Source organism: Cynocephalus volans, chromosome 6 (genome assembly GCF_027409185.1).
Source record: "Cynocephalus volans isolate mCynVol1 chromosome 6, mCynVol1.pri, whole genome shotgun sequence".
In the NCBI taxonomy this organism is placed as follows: Eukaryota; Metazoa; Chordata; class Mammalia; order Dermoptera; family Cynocephalidae; genus Cynocephalus; species Cynocephalus volans.
Window position 1 is genome coordinate 75,468,129 of NC_084465.1, and position 22,998 is coordinate 75,491,126.

General features: G+C 33.5%; 1 protein-coding gene across 1 annotated transcript in view; it reads right to left on the reverse strand.

Annotated features, from left to right (window-relative positions):
* THSD7A (thrombospondin type 1 domain containing 7A) overlaps positions 1-22,998 on the reverse strand; it is a 411,752-nt gene that overhangs the window by 359,387 nt on the left and 29,367 nt on the right. The window lies entirely within an intron of this gene.

A 22,998-nucleotide genomic window follows, 5' to 3' on the forward strand; every position in this document is an offset into this window, starting at 1 on the left:
TAAATAATAAAATAGTTACCTATTTTCTAAATTTTCCTGAAAATTCCCTTACTTCTGTAATGATAAAGGTACATTTGGTGAGTAAAATAAATGGTATCTGATATTCTTTTAGAAATAAGTTGATGGCAGACTAGGCTTCCTTTGTGGCCTCTTCTGATGGTGAAGCAGATGTTTCCTAAGAAATGATTGGCCCAGGGGAGTTGCAATTTCAGTAAAGCAAACTGAAAATTATTCTCTGGATGGCTTCTACTGGGGGGGAAAATGCCTCTTTCTGGCCCACCAAAGATCTGAAACATAAAAGTTACGACATATGTTTCTTTTTCTCCTCCAGGGCAGTGAACAAATTTGTAGAAGTAGCTGTTCTAATCTCGCATATGAAATTTTGCTCCAGAGACTGAATCTGCATATGAAATCAGTCCCAACAATGGAATACATCAAGCTGCTGTGACTACAATGCCTAGAAGGAAAATGTTGAAGGCTTTATAATTTTTCAGAATTCCCTAGAAAGAAAAAGCAAATAAAAAAAGCCCTCCCCTTACTATCTGGTCTTTAGTCACAACCCTATTTGCTGATAGAGAGGATGGTCTATTATGATGAGATCTCACTTTCTATTTTATGACTTTATACGGGACCTACTTTAAATTCACATTATGGTGAATGAGCACTACATCAGGTTTATCTCTTTTATATTCTTCGGTTTTAATGCTTGCTGTGTTTTGTAAAAATTGGGATTTTATCATTCAATTCCTCAAATTTGTATTGTAAGCTCCTGAAAATGCAGACATTATATCTATTGGGTGAACATTATAGAAGTAGTTTGAGAGTGCTAAAGACACATCCTGACAATAAATATATCTGTTTTTATCTAAAAGTGTTAACAGCGAAGAGTTTGAAAGTATTCCACAGCTATTTAAAATGGGAAAGTGCCACTTATTAGTGGTTCTCTCTCATCAGGCCCAGTATAAATTTAAGGCATTTCAGCCATCAGTGGCAACTGCTATTAGCTTTTGAAACATTGCTGTAGATTTTGCAGTTGATTTGACGTCAAGAAGTTTAGCCATCATACATTTGTTCATTTAGGCATTTGTTCTGTGTATACTCTGGGTTGTTATAAAACCATTAAAAGACATAATTTATCATTTTTGAGTACAGAATGAAAAGTGATGTTTATTTTGCATGACAGTGAATCACAAAAGATAATGTTCAAGGGAGAAATGCAAAAAGTAATATAAATGGCTCGGCTGATTTCTATAAAGCCAATTTTTTTAATAGGATGTGAACTCATAGTTGTCTTTACCAGCAGAAGGGGACATTTGGTGCCATTTGATAGCATTTTCAAAAGATTCACTACACATTTTTTACAAGGAGACCAGCATTCAAAAAAGATAATGCTTACATGTCCAACAATACAGAGAATACTAGAGCTAACAGACCAGTAAACTGATAGAAAATGCCATCATTGTGACATAATGGCATAACAAAAGCTATGTTCCAAACGTAGAGTAAATTCTCTCTCTCTTTCTCTCTCACACACACACACACACGCACACGCACACGCACACACATACACACTCACTTTAACTTGCAGCCCTAGGTCAATTATGGCCAGCATGTATGAATAAGTGTATTTTGTATGATTCAAAGTTTTTACCTAGATCATCCCCCTTACCATGGGCTCAGAGTGTGGAAAGGAGATAATGATTCCTACATCTTACTTATTTGTGTGTCTTCTGAATTCCCAATGTTCATCTAGAATAAATAGCCCAATTCTATGGATGTAAGGAAGGCATTAGTGAAGTCAAATTCAGCAAATCCATATTAAATTAATAATACTTAGTAAGGATGAAAATAAATGCTTTGGCTCACTTTTGAGCCAGAATTTTAAAAATATAATCCTGAATATGTCACACCATGGAAGCCATTAAGATTGTAGCAACTCCTATAACAAGAAAACCCTTCTCTGTGTACCAGACACATTAACAGATTTCTAGACAGGGCTTTGGAAAAGATAATTCACTAAGTGTATTCCTATACCTAAAAGATAAAACTTCCTCCTCACACATTTTAACACTTCATTAAAAAATAATTCATTCACTGTTCCTCACCTTATAATACTTTAACCAAGTTGCTATACTTACTTAATGAGTAACTATATTTTCATACCTGTTTTTAAAAAAATTGTACTCAGCAGTGCCAACAAAATAAAGCTCTCTATATTGAGTCTTCATTTTTGAAATCAAACCAAATGGAAACTAAAACAGTAGGTGGGAGAGTGAGGGAAGAAGAGAAGAGCAAATTTCTTTTAAAAAATTTAAAAACGTATCTCTTAAAAATGATGAAACATTTTAAAAATTATGAATAATAATATTTATGTTCAGAGATTACAGTTCAACCTTTATGTCTAAAGGGACAACTAAAAGAAAATAACTGCAAACTGCATTTTTAGAAACTGTACTTGTATGAATGGTAACTGTCACATTGAAAACATAGACTGAGATACCAATGACTCTACAAACTACATAAACAAAATGTATAATACCTCTATTAATGTTTAAACACCATGCAGACTCTGCATTAATAATAATTTGTAAAGTACTTTCACATATATTATCTCATTTTGTTCTTATGCCAACATATGAACAAGAGAATTAATATTCACATATAACAAATAGAAATATAATTACTAGCATTAACTTTTTGACCTAGAAGTACTGTAGAAATTTCTTAGGGTGAGTCTCTAATACATGTGAAAATTAAGAATAAGTGAAATTAAATAATTTGCTAAAGATCAACCTGCCAGTTAGTACCAAAGATAGGTCTGACACCTAATGTGATGTCGTTTTCACTATATCAAGGTATTTGAATTAGAAAAGAGTGTTTACTTAATCAGTTCTATAATGTACTACCAAGAAGTATTTCATCCACCTTTCAGAAATTTCCACTTCTGCTCAATGGTAATTGATTTTCTCTCTCTATCCTCTCTCTCTCTCTCTCTCCCCCCCACCTTAATATCACTATTAACAGTAATACCCAATCAAGATCTTTAATGACATACCCTCTCCCTTATATCAAATCCAATTTTCCAACTCCTTCCTGCTTATTTTTATATAAATTTCTTTTTCTGACATATTAAGTTCATAAGCATAAAAACTAGATTCATTATCTAAAAGTACTCTTCACCTATGTGTTTTGCTATCTTACTTAAGGGCGTGTTCTTTCTATGAGAAGACATGAAAATCCTCAGAAATCATCTTCAGTTAACACCTGCAATTACAGGTGTAATCTAAAGCTTATTTATTCAACCTTACATCTCCCCATTCTTCTCCCACCACTCAGTGTCTATTTCTGCTTCTATAGGCCTGGTGCTCATCCTTCTTTGAATGCACCATCATATTAACTTCCTTATTGATTTCTCTACTTCTAGTCTCCTTCCTTCTCAAATCACCAATCACTGGGTTGCAGAATTATTATTAAACACAACTAAATAATGTATGAACATACTCTGTGACACATAAAGAAAGTAACAATTTTGGCTAATTGTAGTAAACTATTTTGTGGAGTCTATGAGTGTGGAAAGCAGAATCACAGATGCCCCCAGTGATCTGTATCTACTGGTTTCTGTTTCTGTCTTAGTTCAGGCTGCTACAACAAATTACCATAGACTGGGTGACTTAAACAACAAACATTTATTTCTCTCAGTTCCAGAGGCTGGCAAGTTCAAGATCAAGGTTCCTGTACATCTGGTGTCTGGTGAGGTCCTGCTTCCTGGTTTACAGATGTATGTCTTCTCATTGTGTCCTCACATGGTAAAGAGAGAGAGAGAGAAAGCTCTCACGTTGCTTTCCATTCATGCGGGTTCCACCCTCATGATTGAATTGACTCACAATGGCCCTACCTCCTAATACCATCACATGAGAGGTTAGGATTTCAATACTTGTATATGAATTTTAGGGGAACACAAACATTCAGTCCATAACAGTGTTCTTGTATAGTTTCCTCCCGTGCTAAATAAGGCTGACCTATGTAACCAATAAAATATTGCAGAAATAATAGTGGATGGCTTTTGCGGTTAGGTCATAAAATACGTTTTGGTTTCTGCTTTCCTCTCTCTTGGATCACTGTCTCTGATGGAAGCCAGTCACCATGTTTTAGAACACTCAAGCAACTTTATACAGAGTTTCATGTAGTTGTAAACTGAGGTCTCCAGCCAACAGCCAGCTCTAACGAGCCAAGCATATGACTGAACCACCTTGGGAATGAATTCTTTAGCTCCAGTCAAGCCTTCAGATGACTGTAGCCCCACCCAACATCTTAAGTACAACCTCATGAGAGACCCTGAGTCAGAATCACCAGGCAAATCCAGTCCCTGTACTCCTGACCCACAGAAACTATGCAAAACAATAAATGTTTATTGTTTTAAGCTACTGAATTTTGAAGCATTTTTTTACACAGAGATGGGTAATTAATACAATGAGAGTTCTAAAATTTAATTTTTTATCTTAACATTTATTCATATATATTTGTAGAGTATAGTGTGTTGTTTCAATACACATATGTACAATACATTGATTCACTTAGGATAGAAAGCATAGCTTTGAGAGTTTTACTTTTGTAGGGAGAATTACATGGGAACAGATTATCCTGAACAGACAATCAATACTTGGATGATAGGTATGAGACAGTAGAAACATACACTGTGTAAAGCACTCTACAAGGTCAGGAGATAAAGAAAGGGAAGGTCATTCTGAAATCCCTACTTCAATGTAAAAATCCAATTTAACAATTTTTCCCGAGTCCATTTTATTTCACACATGGTTCATGTGTTTCCTACAATGAAACAGATATTATCAAAACCTAGGTTGATCCTAAATTAGAAAGATCTGCCAAGCCACATGTTTCTCTTGCTAGCATGTTTATAGAACATCTGTTTGAGAAAGTAAAAAATAAAAAACAAAAGGTAACAGGATTTGGCTCTATACTGATGATTCAATTCCTCTTCTTTACTGTGAAAAATAACTGTTGAAGAGTTCTACCTTCAAAAGTTTTCTGAAAAATTATATCTGAATATTTTCAGTAATTATAAATTAAAATAAAAATGCACAAATTCTTCTGATATATAGACCAGGGTTTCCCAACCTCTAGTATACACATTTTGAATAACATGATTCTTTGTTTCAAAGGTCTTTCCTCTGTATTGTAGAATGCTTGGCAGCATTCCTGGTCTCTACCCACTAAATACCCCAAAGTCATGATAATAAAAAAACTTGTAGACATCAACAAATGTGCCCTGGGTGTGGCATAATCACCTTGATTAAAAACCACTGTTATAGATATAAAGGTGTAATGTAATTTTTAAGCACTTACTGAACAAATGTTTTTTTCAACAAGTAGAAATGTTCCCATCTGTTCTGCAGCACTTCATACCTAAGAAAGAAATATAAAGAAAATCCAGAACCTTTGGATTTTCTGATTAAAGAGTCTAAGGCCATCTGCCATAGTTATAACCTGACAGATTGTTACAAATGCCCAATGTTAGGAATCATCAGGAAAAAATATTTTTAGAGATAGTTCTATGATGTCCTTATTGCAGAATTAAAGAAAGCTTTTAATTAATGCACAAACGTACTCTGAAGAAAGTAACCATTCATTTTCAGTATTTCTAGTACGTGCCCAAACGAACTGCAAACTTATTATTTAGAAAAGAAGAAAAGCAATGATCATTAAGCACTAGGGATGACAGAAATCACAATCCAAAGCCTCTGTTTTGTTGTAACTTTCAAAGTTAAGTGAACAGTGGTCATCACCTAAATTAATCAAAGGTATTGAATAAATTGAGGCCAGAAACTGTTTTAATATGGCCTTAAAAAAAGAATATAAGGTAAAAAACAATTATGTTTGTGTCCTACATTAATTAGACTTCAAGATATTTCTGCCCTTAAATATGTTTTACTGTGGCATCACTGGCTATAGGAAGCAAATGGAATACTTTTTGCAGTATTAGAGATTTCTCTGCAGTATTACAGAATATTTTATAGTATGGCTGTCCCTCCATATCTGTGGGTTCTCCATCCAGGGACTTAACCAACTGCAGTTAGAAAATATTCAAAAAAATAAAAAATAACAATACAACAATAAAAAATAATACTAGTAAAAAAATACAGAATAATGACTACATAGCATTTCCATTGTATTAGTTATTATAAGTAATCAGAGGACGTAAAGTATGCAGAAGGATGTGCCTCAGCTATATGCAAATAGTATATATGCATTTGCATATATAATGGACTTAAACATCTGCAGATTTAGGGATCTTGGTGGGGGGTGGGGAGGTCCTGGAACCAGTCCCCCGAGGATACCGAAGGATGACTTTGTTATAATGAATGCTGACATTACATAATTTTTTCCACTTTACTTGAATTATTGATTACTGTCTATTTCACTGGAATCTTGATTGTGAAAACAGAAAAACTATGCTACTTTTTGATTTAGTTAGGGCTCCTGCAGAAGCAGACCCTAATAGAATGTGTGCGTGTACTTTACTTCCTGGTGGAGGAAACATTGGTAGAGGTAGACACAGAAGGGGAGGCAGCCAACAAAGTTTGCATGATTAAGCCAGCAATGACTGAAAGCAATTGAAGCTTAATCCCACCAGGGGAACATTGACAGCCAGTACAGAATACGCAATTAAGTCACCCACTGAGGAGCAAGGGAGCTGGGGTATTTATATACCTGTACTCATTAACCATTGTTTGAGGGTTGTTGCCAGGAACATTAATTCTCTGACACTTTTGGCCTCATGCATAGGCAGGAAAAGCCAACTTCAGTGGCCAGAGAAGGCCATTGGACAGGTAAATACAGATTTGGACAGTTAGAAATCAACAATCTAGTGAGTGAAAGGGAATATAGGTGTTGCACTGACAGCATCTGCATTATAATTTACATAAAACGGTAAACACATAGTTCAGAAAAGCGAAGGAAACACTGCCTTCTTAATTAGATATATTGTTTTAGTTGCAAATAGAAAATATTCATCTCTCCATATCAAAAATGCCTGTCTTTTAGAAGAACACAAATAAAATTAAAACTGCAAAAACAAATCCCCTTTGCTTCATCAATAAATTAATTACCAATACACAGGCCATAACTATCCACTTATTCCCTGCTCATTTTTCACAAAGATTTATTAGTTTTTTTTAAATATAAAGAAGTAAAAAAAAATCCTTGTTGACTACAAAATTACTTACATTCGTATTGCACAGAAAGTTACAAAATAAAAGTGAACACTCCTCCTTTGAAACCAGGCTCTCTCCCCAATTTAAAGGAGTGATATTGTTAATATTGTTTGTGATTCCTTCCAGAAATCCATATATATTTACCTTTTATTGTGCTTGAGGTATTTTATGGTTCCTGTATCTTAGGAGGTATGACTTTCATCAATTTTAGAAAATTCTCAACCAATATTTCTTCAAATGTTTCCATCTGAAATTCCAATTACATGTCTGTTAGAATCTCTCATTCTTAACCTTCATGTCTCTTCTTTAGTAATTTCTGATTGTTTCTTTTTTTTCTTTGATTTGTTTGCAGTTTAAATTTATAGTCATGTTCATGTCTTTTTTTATTGATTATGAATATTCATGAGATACAAAGCTGATTGTCACCCCTCATGCCCAAGATTTGAAGGCCGGATTCATACTGGCAGCATGCCATTACCACAAATTGCGTTTGTCCCCTGTGTCCCCCACACAATTATCCCCAACCTCCTTCCCCCTTCTCCTTTCCCCCTTATTCCACTTTGTAGCCCAAGGTATGTTCTCTCCCTCTGATTGTTCCTTTTTGCTCCATTAAATTTAATTTCTTCATTTTCTTCTAGTTAACTAATTCTCTATTTATTTATCTCTAATCTGCTGTTAATTTATCTATTGAATCCTTAATTTCAATTATTACTATTTTTTTCTATGATTATTCCTTTCCCTTCCAAATGTGCTTGGGTTTCTTGGATAGTATTTTTTTCTGTTCTCATAAGTTTTTATTTCATATTTAATTTTTTAATCATCTTAAATATACTTATTTTAGAGACTGGAGCCTATAATTTCATGCACTTAATTATTGAAATTCTAATAACGCTGTTTGTGTAGTTTTTCCTGAGTCTTAGTCATGGGAATATGTTGTGGGTATGATGTTGCAATTTTAGACTGTGAGCAAATTATCCAGACTATCAGAATGCTGTAAATTCTGAGTTTGTGTTTGATGTTTGCTTTGCCAATTATCCTAAAGGATTTACCAGTGTCTGATCACTATAAATTAATTTATCACTTTGAATAGGTAGTACAATTTAGCACTTCAGCATCTGAGCTGGAAGCCTGTGATTAGAACCCTAATTACACAAAGGTGTAGACCTTCGAATGTCTGAGCTTTATGTGGGAGGTCTTAGTTACAACTGCCTCTCTCTCTCAGTTCCATAGCATAACTTCCTGTACTCAGATAACTGCAAAAATCCAACTCTCCTGATTATTAAATTTGTAAACACTCCCAGTCAGCCATAGCTTCACCGTAGAGTTAATGACTAATTTTCAGTGTTACTTTATTTTTGACCCTTCAAATTTATTTTCCATTTTTTGTGTATGTGAGTTCACCCCTACTTTTAATGTTGGATTACATTTTATTCAGCATTTTTCATTTTTGTCAAAGGAGATTTTTCATAATACGTAGTGTTTTATACCATGTGAAATATTCTCTCTTATTTCATCTGCTCATTCACAGTTTTTACCTGCTCTTAATCTTCATTGGTAATCCTGTCCCTGAAATGCCTCCTACACCCTTAGCTAATTATGTGTCCCATCGTGCTTTTATTTCCTACATATTCAAAAAATCCATGATTGGTTATTAAAATAACGTTCTAAAACAGACCCTGAGTTCACTCACATGTATTCTCTACCTTTTAACCCATGTTTGCATTTACAGTCACAAACATCGAATATCCCCTATCCTCAATTGAACTTCACATACTCTTGCTACCTGTGTGTCAAGCCTTAATGAAGAAAACAATAAGCTAATTTTTTTACTGTACAAAATAATCCTCTCAAAACTAAAATGTGCTCTCAGGGCTAATTTATAATCTTTAATTCATCTTTCACTAAATCTTTAAGACGTTTCTCAGATCTCCGCTGGATCTCATTACCTATTTCAATCTGAAATGGTTTCCTTTAAACTGGTTTATCCATTATGAAATATCTTGGCATAATTAATTCATTTCTTTCTCCCTTCTCTTCTCAAAGAATAATTGTTTTACTAATCATTCCCTTTTCTTTTGAATCTTCAATTGTTCCTTCTCCAACAGATCCTTCATCCTATTCTGGAATATTTTGTTTAATTCTTTATACTCACCCTTCCCTCAGCACTACACTGTGGCAGCCTTACCGTTCTCTACAATAGAGACAAGCAAGCTGAGTAACTCAATTATGTATCCTCCCTTGCAGTCAGGAATGCCATGCTACATGGTTGCAGCCAATAAAATGTAGCTAGAAACCACTGCAAAGAGGTTCCCTCACTAAATGAAAAAGCAAAGCCTTGCCAGAAGAAATAAACTTTTGTCCCTTTGCCTCCCCACAATTTTCAGCATGGCATGTGGTTAACTCTAGTGGTGCATCAGCTGTCTTGCAGCCATAAGTTGTGACTGTAGAAATAGGTCTAATGCTACAATAGGCAAAATAGAAAAGCAGAAAGCACCAGGGACCTTAATATATTTTTCAGCCACAGAACTCCCTAGATGCCTCACTCCAGACTTCTTGCTCATGGAATGATAAACCACCATTTAAAGACAAGCAAAGAAACAAAAAAACTACTGTAGCTTGGTTTTGGTTACTTGCAAACCAACATGATGTTAATGGCTATCTTTCTCTGGTCTCTCCCTCCCCAACGGACAAAAATTAAAACATTAAACAAACTTGTATATGCTTGCTATTCCTATTTTTTCACCAACCATTCACACAGAGCAGTGTTCAAAAAGTGGTAGCCCTCAGGTATCTTAGTGTAAATTGGTACTGTACTTGGTTCTAAAATGTTTACACAAATTTTAAATTAATTACCAGTGCTTAAACATTAGAGAATGTTAGCTTTTTGAATTTCTGGGCTCATCAAAAATCAAAACAAACAAACAAAAAAAATGGGAACATTGCAGTGATCTACACTTCCCAAGAGCAATACTCTGTCGAAGTTGTATAATGGTTACTTTTAAAATTGAAGCAAGCAATACAATGGAGAAAAGACAATCTTTTCAGCAAATGCTGCTGGAACAACTGGACACCAACATAAAAAAAAAAAAAAGAATCAAGAGCTTACACCTTTCACAAAAATAAACTGAAAATAAATTGTAGACCTAAAGGTAAAATGCAAAACTATAAAACTCCTAGAATATAACATAGGAGAAAATCTCCATCATTTTGGGTATGAAGATAACTTTTTAGATACAACACTGAAGGCACAGTCTATAATGGAAATAATTGATAAGCTGAACTTCATTAAAATTAACATTTTCTTCTCTGTGAATGACACTGTGAAGAGAATGAGAAGACAAGCCAAAGACTGGGAGAAAATATTTTCAAAAGACATAATCAGTGATAAAGGACTGTTATGCAAAATAAACAAAAAACTTTAAAAACACTACGATAAGGAAACAAACAACCCAGTTAAAAAGTGGACCAAAAAACTAAGTAGACACTTCACCAAAGAAGACATACAGATAGCGAATAAGCTCATGAAAAGATGCTCAACATAATATGTCATTAGGGCAGCGCGAATTAGAACAACAATGAGATACCACTACACGCTGACTAGAACGGCTGAAATCGAAAACACTGACAACACCAAATGCTGGTGAGGATGTGGAGGAACAGAAATTCTCCTTTGCTGGTGGGAATGCAAAATGGTACAGCCACTTTAGAAGACAGTTTGACAGTTTCTTACAAACTGAGCCGACTCTTAATTTCTATTCTCTTCTGAAAGTTGGACATTTTATTGTTGTCTTTCTTTCTTTTTCTTTCTTTCTTTCCTAGCTCCCACTTAGGAGTGAGAACATAGGGTTTTTCTCTTTCTGTGACTGGCATATTTTTCGCTTAACATGATTTTCTCCAAGCTCATCCATGTTGCTGCAAATTGCAGAATTTCATTCTTTTTTATGGCTGAGTAGTATTTCATTGTGTGTATTTACCATTTTCCTTATCCAGTGGTCCGTTGATGGACATTTAGGTTGGTTCCATATCTTGGCTATTGTAAATAGAGCTGTGATGAACATGGGAGTGCAGGCATCCCTTTGACATGATGATTTCCATTCCCTTGGGTATATACCCAGAAGTGGGATTGCTGAACTGTATGGTAGTTATATCTATAGTTGTTTGAGAGACCTCCATACTGTTTTCCATAATGGCTGTACTAATTTACAGTCCCACCAACAGTGTAGAAGAGTTTCCTTTTTAACACATCCTCGCCAGCATTTCCTCCTAACAAATTTTAAAGTGTACAATACCGTAATGTTAACGATGGGCACAATGTTGCATGGCAGATCTCTAGAATTTATTCATCTTGCATAACTGAAACTTTACATACCTTGAATAGCAAATTTTTGTCTTTTACCGACCAACTCAAAAAATGCCTTTGTTTTAAGAGACTTTCCTGATCCTCCTTTAAATTGCTATTTATCTTTACTTCCCTTATGGCACTCAGTATATAATTACTCATTTGTATCATTCCTTCCAGTGTGCCCTATAAGCTCCAGTAGGCTGAATTTATGTGACATGGACTTCGGTGTCTCCACTTTTGTATATTTGTTGAAATCAATTACCAAAATTTTACAAAATATTAATAGCAAAATCTTTGCACTATATTGGTGTATTTTTTCGATATTTATCTGAAAATTAAATCTTATGGGGACAAAATTAGAGGAGATAAGGAGATATGCAATGTGTATTGGATAAGGAGTTACAAGCAAAATAAAGACACTTGCTTTTAGAGGTTAAAAAAGGGCAAATTAAGTATTTATTGACTTCTAAATAAGAGTTAAAATAAAAGCATACATTATTGAAGCTAAAAGTGCTGAGTGTTTTATAATGAAGACAACCAAATTTGTTTTGGTTGAAAATCAAATTAAGCAGCTCAATTACTGCTACACTGTACAGAAAATAAAAATAAAACAGAAAAGGGCATGGTGCTGACTGTCTTATGAGGTAGTCAGGTAACCAATAGGTAGATAAAAATAAAATAAATACACATTCTGCTTCAGGGAATTGAACTGTAAACTGATATTTTCTAATTTGCAAGATTTATACAGAAGGAACAACAGGAGCAATTGTAGAGAGATTTGGTGTAGATTTGGAAAGTAGTAACTAACCAGTTTCTTACTTTGCAATAGAATGGTTTTACAACCAAGCTGTTTAAATTAAATTAATGGTTCATTAAATGTTTTAACACAACAGGCAGGATTAATGTTTATAAAATAAGATCTTCTTGTGATAAAAGAATTTTTGTATAAGGAGATCCTTTTTTACTTAAAAATTTTCCTTAATATCGTAAAATATTTGCTGAAGAATATTAGCCGGAAAAATACTGAAAAATATATGATGTATTTAGTAGTCTAGAAAAATTTGTACAAAATGATTTTTATTTTAGAAATTTAAGATTAATTATATACATATATACATATGTATAAAAGCCACCCAAACAGTATTACAAGTTTATAAAAATAAAATACATATAAAGACTTGTAGACAATAGTCATTCTGATAAGATAGGGAGATAATAGATTTTTAAAAATTCTCTAATTTTTAAACAAAAATAAAATTTGTTTTATTTATTTTATTTTTATTTTAATTTATCAATATACAATGTAGTTGATTTTCATGTCCCTTTACCAATTCCTCTTTTCCCCCTTTCTCTCCCCACTCCCCTCCATCAACATCATATCTGTTCATTTGTCTTAACAAGTTCAAGGAATTGCTGTGATTGTTGTGTCTTCTTCCCTGCTTCCCCTGTTTGTTTGTATATTTACTTATTTATTTATTTATTTTCAGCTTCCACAAATAAGTGAGAACATATGGTATTTCTCTTTCTGTGCCTGACTTGTTTCACTTAATATAATTTTCTCTAAGTCTATCCATGTTGCTGCAAATGTAGTACTTCATTCTTTTTTATAGCAGAGTAGTATTCCATTGTGTAGATATACCACTGTTTCCTTATCCACTCATCTGATGATAGATGTCTGGGCTGCTTCCAACTCTTGGCTATTGTAAATAGTGCTGCAATAAACCTGAGAGTACAGGTATCCCTTCGACATGATGATTTCCATTCTTCTGTCTATATACCCAGCAGTGGGATAGCTGGGTCATATGGTACATCTATCTGTAATTGTTTGAGAAACGTCCATACTATTTCCCATACAGGCTACACCATTTTGCAGTCCTACCAACAGTGTATGAGGGTTTCTTTTTCTCCACAACCTCACCAACATTTATCACTCTCAATCTTTTGGATATTAGCCATCCTAACTGGAGTGAGATGGTATCTCTAAGTGGTTTTGATTTGCATTTCCTGAATGCTAAGTGATGTTGAGCATTTTTTCATGTGTCTGTTGGCCATTTGAATACCTTCATTTGAGAAATGCCTATTCAGTTCCTTTGCCCTTTTTAAAATTTTGTTACTTGGTATTTTTGCTGTAAAGTTGTTCAAGTTCCTTGTATATTCTGGGTATTAATCTTTAGTCAGATGTATATTTTGAAAATATTTTCTCCCACTCTATTGGTTGTCTTTTCACTCTGTTGATTGTTTCTTTGGCTGTGCAGAAGCTTTTTAATTTGATATAATCCCATTGGTTTATTTTTCCTTTGGTTGCCTGTGCTTTTGGAGTTGTATTCATTGAGTCTGTACCCAATCCTACCTCCTGGAGTGTTTCCCTTATGTTTTCTTTGAGGAGTTTTATTGTTTCAGGATATATATTTAATTCTTTAATCCATCTTGAGTTGATTTTGGTATATGGCGAGAGGTACGGGTCTCATTTCATTCTCCTACATATGAATGTCCAGTTTTCCCAGCACCATTTGCTGAAGAGGCAGTCTCTTCCCCAGTGTGTAAACTTGGTGCCCTTATTGAAGATCAGATGGCTGTAGGTGTATGGGTTGATTTCTGGATTCTGTATTCTATTCCATGAAAAAATAAAATTTTAAATAAACATTTTTTCTTTTGGCTGACTACCCACACCTCTTACTGCCTTTGCCACGTTTTTTAAAGAACAAGATCCCTTGTACAGATCCCTCTCTATTCTATTGTAATCTGCAATCATGTTTATAATATCGCGAAGAATAAAAAATATAGTGAGAAAAGTTGGAACTCAAGCCTTGCATAATTTTCTTAACTACTATAACTTTATGAGAACAAGTAAAACCACATTTAAAACTTTTATTTCTGTGGAAAAGTGATTTGACAACCTTAATAGTACGTACTTAATGTCCTGCTAGGACATGGACTAGTTAGGACATAAACGTGGTTTAAGATTACAGTCTAAAATCCTGAAGTCTCCATGTTTTGGCAGCTCGCTCTGTGGCTCATCTCTGATTATCACTGAGAGCCCTCCGTCCAATTTACTTGGCAATTGGAATTTGTTATTTCCAATTATAGATAACTATGGAAATTCTGCTGGACTGCTTCCCTCTCGTACTGATAAACATGCTATTCTCTCCACCCCATTATCTCCCTTTTTTCTGGGGAATTTCTGGAATATAAGCAGTAAGATCAGATATTTTTACGCTCCTTTGAGGGTTGGGGGAAAGCTGTAGTTTGCCAAAGTTGAGTTGATTGTCATAGTTGAAGGTTGTCTGTAAAGTGTATTACAGTGAGGCTTTATTTGCTGATAAAAACAAAAGTTTCCTAGAGAAAACTCCTTAGCAAATTACAGCAGCCTAGGTATTTACTGTGGTTTCCTTTTAAGAATTTACTTAGAAAAAAAGAGTGCATAACCTGTATAGTCTACTTCTTTACATCTTAAATTTTGCTCCCAATGACTACTTCTTCTTTCACATAAGCAAGTGAAAAATAATTTTCACATTCTAAAGTCACAGACCAGCTGCATGAAATGAGGGAGTGTATAAAGTAACGGTGCATCGCTCCGTTTCCTTTCTCTCCATACTTCTCCTTGTTCCTTTGCTCTGCCTCCTCTTTTCTGTGTGCTCCCTACTTTGGGGCATTTCTTGGTTCTATTCCCAGGGGTTTTTTCCTAATTTTATTCTTGCTTACTGGTAATCTATCTGTTGCATAATTTCACAAAGATGCCCCACAGACACCTTCAACTCAATCTGCCTAAAACACGGGACATTATTTCCCATGATAGCCATTCTTCTCTGTGAATTTCCTGCCATAAATGCACTCATCTGGACTAGAACCCTTGGAAGCATCTCTTCCTCTCCTTGCATTTCACTCTCTTCATCCCACTTGTCATTGTGTTTTACTCTCTAAACATCACACTGTCACTTCTCCATCATTATCACTTTACTGAAGGTTTTTACCCTTTCTGGCTTGGATTATTCTGAGTCATAAGTGATCATTCTGCTGGTAATGAAAAAAACTTTTCAACTTTACAACAGAGCTTTTCCACAGTCAGCAGAGTGATCTGCCTGCCCTAAAAGCATAAATCTGAATGTCATTTTCCTGCTGAAAAGCCCTTGATGGCTGCCCATTGCAAACTACATTTCATGGTATATGAGTCTTTAATAATCTGACTCCTAACTCCAAGCTCTATCTTCCTGAGTTTATTACCAACTCTTCTCTCCTTCAATATGTCTTGCAGCAAGCCTAATAGTAGGGACAATCTAGTCAGAGCTCCACGGCACAATGCAATCTGCTGAAATACAAATTCCAGCAGTAGCACATCTTAATAGCCCAGCCAAGTCATTTGTTCAGTCTATGAAGTGAATGCAATACCTCCCAACTGTATCAAATGAGGAAGCTGTAATTCCAATACGGGTACTGGAAGCTCTTTGAGAGAAAATACAGATGGGCAGCCAAAAGCAAACAAAACAAAACAAACAAAAATTAAGTGAATAAATACATCCACTGTATCATAGGTTATCAAATATTTCTGTAAAGGGTCAACTAGTAAATAGTTTAGGAATTTGGTCCATAGAGTCTTGGTCTCAATTATTCAACTTTTGGTTGTAGCACAGAGGCAGCCATAGGCGATATATAAAGGAGTGGACATAGCTGTGTGCTAATAAAACTTTATTTACAAAAAGATAATGGGCAGGATTTGGCCTGTAAGTTGTAGTTTTCAAATCCTTGCAATATACCATAGCATTGTGATTTCAAAGTAAGACACCCTTGATCAATTAAGATTTTGTTGTATGTTTAATAAGTTATCACTAGAATAAAAAAAGTTACATAAAATGGTTTGGTATCTTCAAATGAGCACAGGAATTATATGGTCTCTATGCACAAAAATAAAAAACCGCAATGAGTAATTAGGCTGATAGGATGAAATGGGAAGACAATTAGAAGGTATAAAAAGAGAGATAGAGGAGGTAAGAAGTACTTTAAAACACCAAAATTTTAATGGCAGAGTAGAGTCAATATCTACTTTTTGAGGGACATAATTAACAATGCCCAAACCGTCAGCCACATGAGAAAAATCGCAAATAATTCTTTCAGCAGTAATGGGAAAACAAAGCAATGATGAAGAAAGCAATGACATGCAGGGACTGGAGAGTGAATATGAAAAACATTTCTGCCTCTGAGGAAGAAATCAGAATAATTTTCACGGAAACAAAATTTAGGCAAAAATAAATAAGCAAAAACTAAAAAATCTGGAAATCATGGAACAAAATGTATTGTATTGTTTTTACTTCTCGAAATTTAAACTAAGGAAATAGTCTTTAAAAAGTCAAAGGCGATGTATGTTTTAATATCAAAAAATGAAGAAACAAATATCAAAAATTATAAGAATAATTAAAATGGAAATATGTGGGTCAATAAGATAATGATGCATTTTAAAAGTCTTGTGGAAATGCTATACTACACATTTCAAGTAAAAAATCAGATACTAAAATTTATGTTCATCAAATTCCAAAAGTTAACTGAATAAAAAAAAATAAAAAGATTTATGCTTACTGTTAACAACATTACCCGAAACTTCTAATATGGGTTTTTTTCCTGCTTCCTTTCTATTTTAAATTCTTAGAGAAGGACAAGCAAAGAACAGAAATAAATCCAAACTAACAAAATGTGCAGGTGTATTTTCAACTGGGTGATCAGATTACCCAATGTAAAATGATCTAAAATGTTGGAGACTTTAGGAAGATAAACAGAACACATTTAGATTCCATTTCAAAAACTGATGTGAAATTAATGAGATACAAGAAGAGAATTGTAACAGATGGGAATTTTCAAGTGAATAAAGATTTTCTTAAGTTCTATTTTCACTTAATTGTATTGTAATATATTTGATTTCCATTAAAGTCAGTAAACACAGAGGGCAGAAGATAAAGAAGTCTGTGAAGTCAAGCTACATGGATAGCTTCTAAGGACATACTCTACAGTTGAATAAAAAACAATTTTACTCAGAACCTGAAAAATTAGAGTCTGTACTTCAGAGCTTATCCAGTAGCTTCACAGTGTTTCCCTGCATAATTTAATTGAGAATTTCTTATTAAGTCAAATCAAATAGCATCTTCTTGGCCTAGAATCATATCCATATCAAACTTCTGCTCAGGAATTAATGATCATTAGTGATGTCTTTCAGATCAGATACAAAAGAAAGTGAAAATCTCTTCTCTTCCACACATCTACTTCCTTCTCTCTCCCCAGATTCTTTTGTATCAAGCAACATGATACAAGGATTTAATTCAGGTCAATCTCTTACTAATCCACAGTGTGAACTGAAGAGCAGCGTTGCTGAAGGGTCTGTACCAGTATTTAAGCTTGCTTAATTTTCCAGTAAGCTTTAATATCATTGCCTAAGACCTAAGAATCAATAATGAGGGGCTCATCTTCATAATGTCACTTGAAACATAAGTCTCTTTGCCAGTGAGACATTTTCCAACAGCCCTCCCACCCACTCCATTATCACACAAAAGCACACATGCCATCTTGGGCTTCTTCAAAATAGAAGCAAATTCTTTATGTCAGAGCATTGTGCACCCAAAGTTTACTTTTTTTTTTCAACTGAGCTATATTTAGGAACAATAACACACAAATGGAATAGAGACAGGATTTCATTTTTCTAAGTATCAAGAACAATGAAATAAATTATATACTTCATAAATACTGTCATTGGCTTTTGGAGCTTTTTGTCCTCTAGAACAATTTCAAAATGCATAACATAAGTTGTGCACTGTTACATCCAGAAGTTAGAGAATGTAGTGGTGAGCTGTTTTTTTAAATTGATTATTTTAACAGAATGTTGCAGGGTTTTTTGTTTGCTTGTTTGCGTTAAACTGCAGCAGTGCCCAGTCATGGATTTTGTAAAGCATTAGGGACATATCCTTTCATTTTAAAGAATTACTGCATTCTCCAGAAAGTCAACTGTGCTTTACATTTTAGAAATATATTTGAATGTATACACACCTCAAAAACAGACACACATACACACTCATGTACACAATTGTTATCTTTTTAGGGAGGGAAAAAATAATATTAAAACCGTAAGAATCACAGTAATATTCTAATAACCCTGAGCTCTAGCACCACTAGCATTAGCAAGCCATTTATGATCTGTCAGAAAATGATGCTATCCTATATATAGAAAATCACACAATTAAATTGATGTTTTACAAATAACAGATGGCCTTCAATTACTTTTCTGGGAATGGTCTGATGCAAACAAAATTTAAAATCTAACACAATTTGGAGGCTTCATGCATTATAACATTTTTCTAGTCCATAGGTTTATGTTGTACAAAATATAATGGAAACAAGGATATTTACTTATAATTCAAATATATCATATTATTATGGAATAACATACATATAATTTACAAATAAATACACATATGTTGGAGCTTTCTTCACTTCTCTTTCCTTCTGCTCCCTGACAGGAATGGAGACTCAAAAACTTAGAAACAATAAATGAGTATGCTTTGTACTGCTGGAGTAAGAGGTACTGGAAAATAAAATATTTGGGAAGAGAGAGGAGAAAAAATATGGGAACAAAGAAGATCCAAATAAGAAGCCAGCAAATAACTAAACACAAATTCATCAACTTCGAAATTTTATGTAAGGTCAATCCATCAACTATTTTAAAATAAAATTATGATCATTAAAAATTGCAATATGCCTAATTATGCTTAAGTTGTTTCCTGACCTCTGCTAAAACATGTATTCTGAACTTTCAACTTTTTTGAAATTAAAATCATAATGTTTACTAAAACAGTAATGAAACCAACAAAATTTTAATGATGTAGATACTTAGCAAGGATTGATTAGCCTTTATGATCATCTTATGGGTTATAAGATTTAAAACATGTGAGCTTCATTGTGTATAATTCTAGACTCTACTCTGACCACCAGTATATATTTATATATTTCTATTCTTGTACCAAAATTTATTGTTTTGCCTAAAGTGATCTTCATTAAATTTTCATATCTGGTAAAAAAAAGTCCATCTTCCCACTTTTCTTTTTAAAAATAAGTATATTGGCCTTTCTACTGTAGTTATTCTCCCTTCAAAATAATTTTGTACAGCTCCCTACAAAAAACCATTGTTATTATGACTGCAGTTGCAGCACACTTGCACTTTAATTTGGAATAATTTTTCATTTTTATGATATTATGCTTTCATTCACAAATACAGCATATTTTGCTATTTACTTTGTGCAATCTTTGCTTTATGGTTTTCAATAAAATGTAATCATTTTCTTCATTTAGGTCTTGCTTTTTTCTTGTTAAATTATCCATACATATTTTGTTGTTATCATTATTGTTATTTTTGTAGCTAATAGGAAAGACAGTTTTTTTCTTTTTTCCATGTTTTCCTGGCCACTACAAAAATAAATAACAGCTATTAATTTGTGTGTATTTACCTTGCAGCCAGCCACTTAGCAAACTTTCTGATTAATGTTAATATTTTGCTATATACTATCTTGGATTTTGTAGGTGTACAGTCATAGCATCTGTAATATGGATTAATATGTATACTAAAATAACACTTCTGAATTTCCACTCAAGAGAGTATTTAAATGTGAGTAACAAGTCTAATGTGTGGCAGAGAATCTTTTTGAAGTTCTGATTTGACTTGTAAATCTGAAAAATCTCTCTAAAAGGAGTCAACTAATAGATAATATTAGTTGGGACAAACTATAATTAAACTCACCAGACAATCTGGGACTCATAATTATAAACTTTATGCCAATCAAAACAACTTATTGACTAGTTAAATATGTATATATATATACCCAATATGTCTTTTATGCTTATTTTCTTACCCTTTTTTCTCTAGCGTAAATACAAAATTTTGCTTTTAAATTTAATGAGTGCATATTTCATAATACTGATGTTAGTTATGAATAACATTTAAATCACATGATAATTTGGGACAATCTAATCTCAACATCATTCATTTTGCTTTCTCAAATTTAATTTTCTAATAGTAGATGCTTATGAAATTTCACATAAATAAAATGTTAAATTACTTTATAAAATAAAAATTGCCTAACATTCTCAGCCATGTATCACTCTTCTGAAGGACCCTGGAAAATAACTATTTTAATCTGAATTAAATTTTAATTCCATTAATATAGAATGGCCTAACTATTTAATTTATGATGTTGCTTAACACACTAAAAATTTTTTAATAATTTACCACAGCAAATTTAACTCAGCCATCCAGACTTCCATCTTAAACTAAAAAATCCAAAACACAGACATTGTGAGCAATGTGCAGGCAGATGGGGGTCAAGGCAGGGGCAGAGGCATTGATGAGAATTAATCCACATTTAGGATTGCAAGTTTGTATAAGATTCACTGAAACCATCTTTGTCCTATTAAGATGGACAGAAGGGAGCACGATTATTAGCAATATCTTAGTACTACCATAGATTTATCTGTCATTTATGTACTTACTTATTTAACTTTTTATAGAAATAAAACATATGCACACAAAAATGTGTGCAAATCATGTGTTTTTGATGAACAGTCACAAATGGAGTATATCTGTGTCACCATTATTTTGGTGATTTGAGTAACATTTTCATGGTTTTTTTTAAATGCACACAGGATGGAACAAATATAAACATGTTTTGATGTTATTAATCTGTGAAGTTAGCATATAACTGATAAATAGGCTGGTCCTCTTTAAATCATTTCATTTACTTTTGCAAATCAAGAACAGCAGCATGCATATATATTATTGACAACAACATTCATAGTTTTTGGAAAATAGTACTCTATGAAGATAGAGTATTAAACATATTAGCAAATAATTTAAAAAACATCTTTCCTGCCTATTTCTCTATTTAGTATATGTATTTTGGTTTAAAGTTGAGAGTCTAGTTGAACAACTTTTACAGTCAAAGTCACAAAAAAAAAATCACTTTGTTTTTGCTGCCAGAATGATTAGAATAGGCATATGGATTTGAACAAATAAGTTCTTTAGTTTCCAATGGAGAAAATTCTACGGCATTGATGTCCTTTTTATTTGTAATAATTTAGTATATAATGCATTGTTTTTATTTACACTGATTTTAGATAACATCATGTTCTAAATTATATTTCATAACTATATCAGGAAAACATTAATGATGAGTTAATAAAATATAAATATTATATTTTGCATAACAAGAAAAAATAATAATGTATTTGATTAGAAAATAAAGATTTTATATTGTAAATGGCTTCATCAGTCTTCTTAAACAAATAAGTATGCCTACAGTTTAAATGCACTCATACCTTAGATCATATCATGGTCGTAATCCTCAAACATTCAACTGTGTTGTTTATTGACAGTGAAAGAAACAAGCATCATTTAGCGTTTACCTCTCATACTAAAAGTTCCTATGCATATTGACACAATTTGCTTTTCACTTAATAATTATCATACAAAACTAGATCCAATTGGTACAATAGAGTGTTTGTTATCTGAGGAAACAACATACAGCTAGAGATTTTAAGAGCTGGATGTGACTATAGAAAAAATTCAGTTCACTTTTACACTTATCAAAGCTCAAGATTACAAAAGTAATTATTAGGAGCAGAATTATAGATTTTACTACTATAGCGAATATATTTACAGCATAGAATGAAACTCTCAGGCTCCTACTTTGAGATGTGAAAACCTTTTGAAGTTGGTTAATTGAACCAGAGGAGTGTAAGGTGCTGGCTGTACTATATGTACCTAGATCACAGGTAGGAAGTGCAGAAATCCAGGGGGAGAGGAGTGGGAAGCACACATGACTATCCCAGAGATGAGGACTGCAGGAGTCAGAGGAGCCACCTGTTCTACAGCAGTTCAGAAAGTCATGCCACTGTCGATGGACATCTGGATCGTGGTATGTACATACAAAGGAATATTATTCAGTCTAAAAAAGAAGTAAATCCTGCCATCAGAGATAAAATGAACAAACATAGAGGCACATTATGCTAAGTGAAATAGGAAGTCTCAGAAAGACAAATTCATCATGATTCTAATTACACAAGGTATTTAAAATAGTCAAATTCACGGAAGTAAAGAATAGAATGGTAGTGTCCGGGTGTTGGAGGGAGGGGGAAATGAGGAGTTGTTCTTCAATGGGTATAAAGTTTCCATTATACAAGATAAGTATAAGTCCTAGAGATCTGCTGTATAATATAGTACCTATAAACAATACGGTATTGTGCATTTTAATACATGTTAAGAGGATAGATCTCATGTTAAGTGTTCTTACAAGAAAACAAAAGAATACAAGGAAGTTTTTTGGAAGTGTTTGATATGTTTAGTACTTTGGTTGTGGTATAGTATCATGTATGTATACATATGCATTCAAACTCATCAAG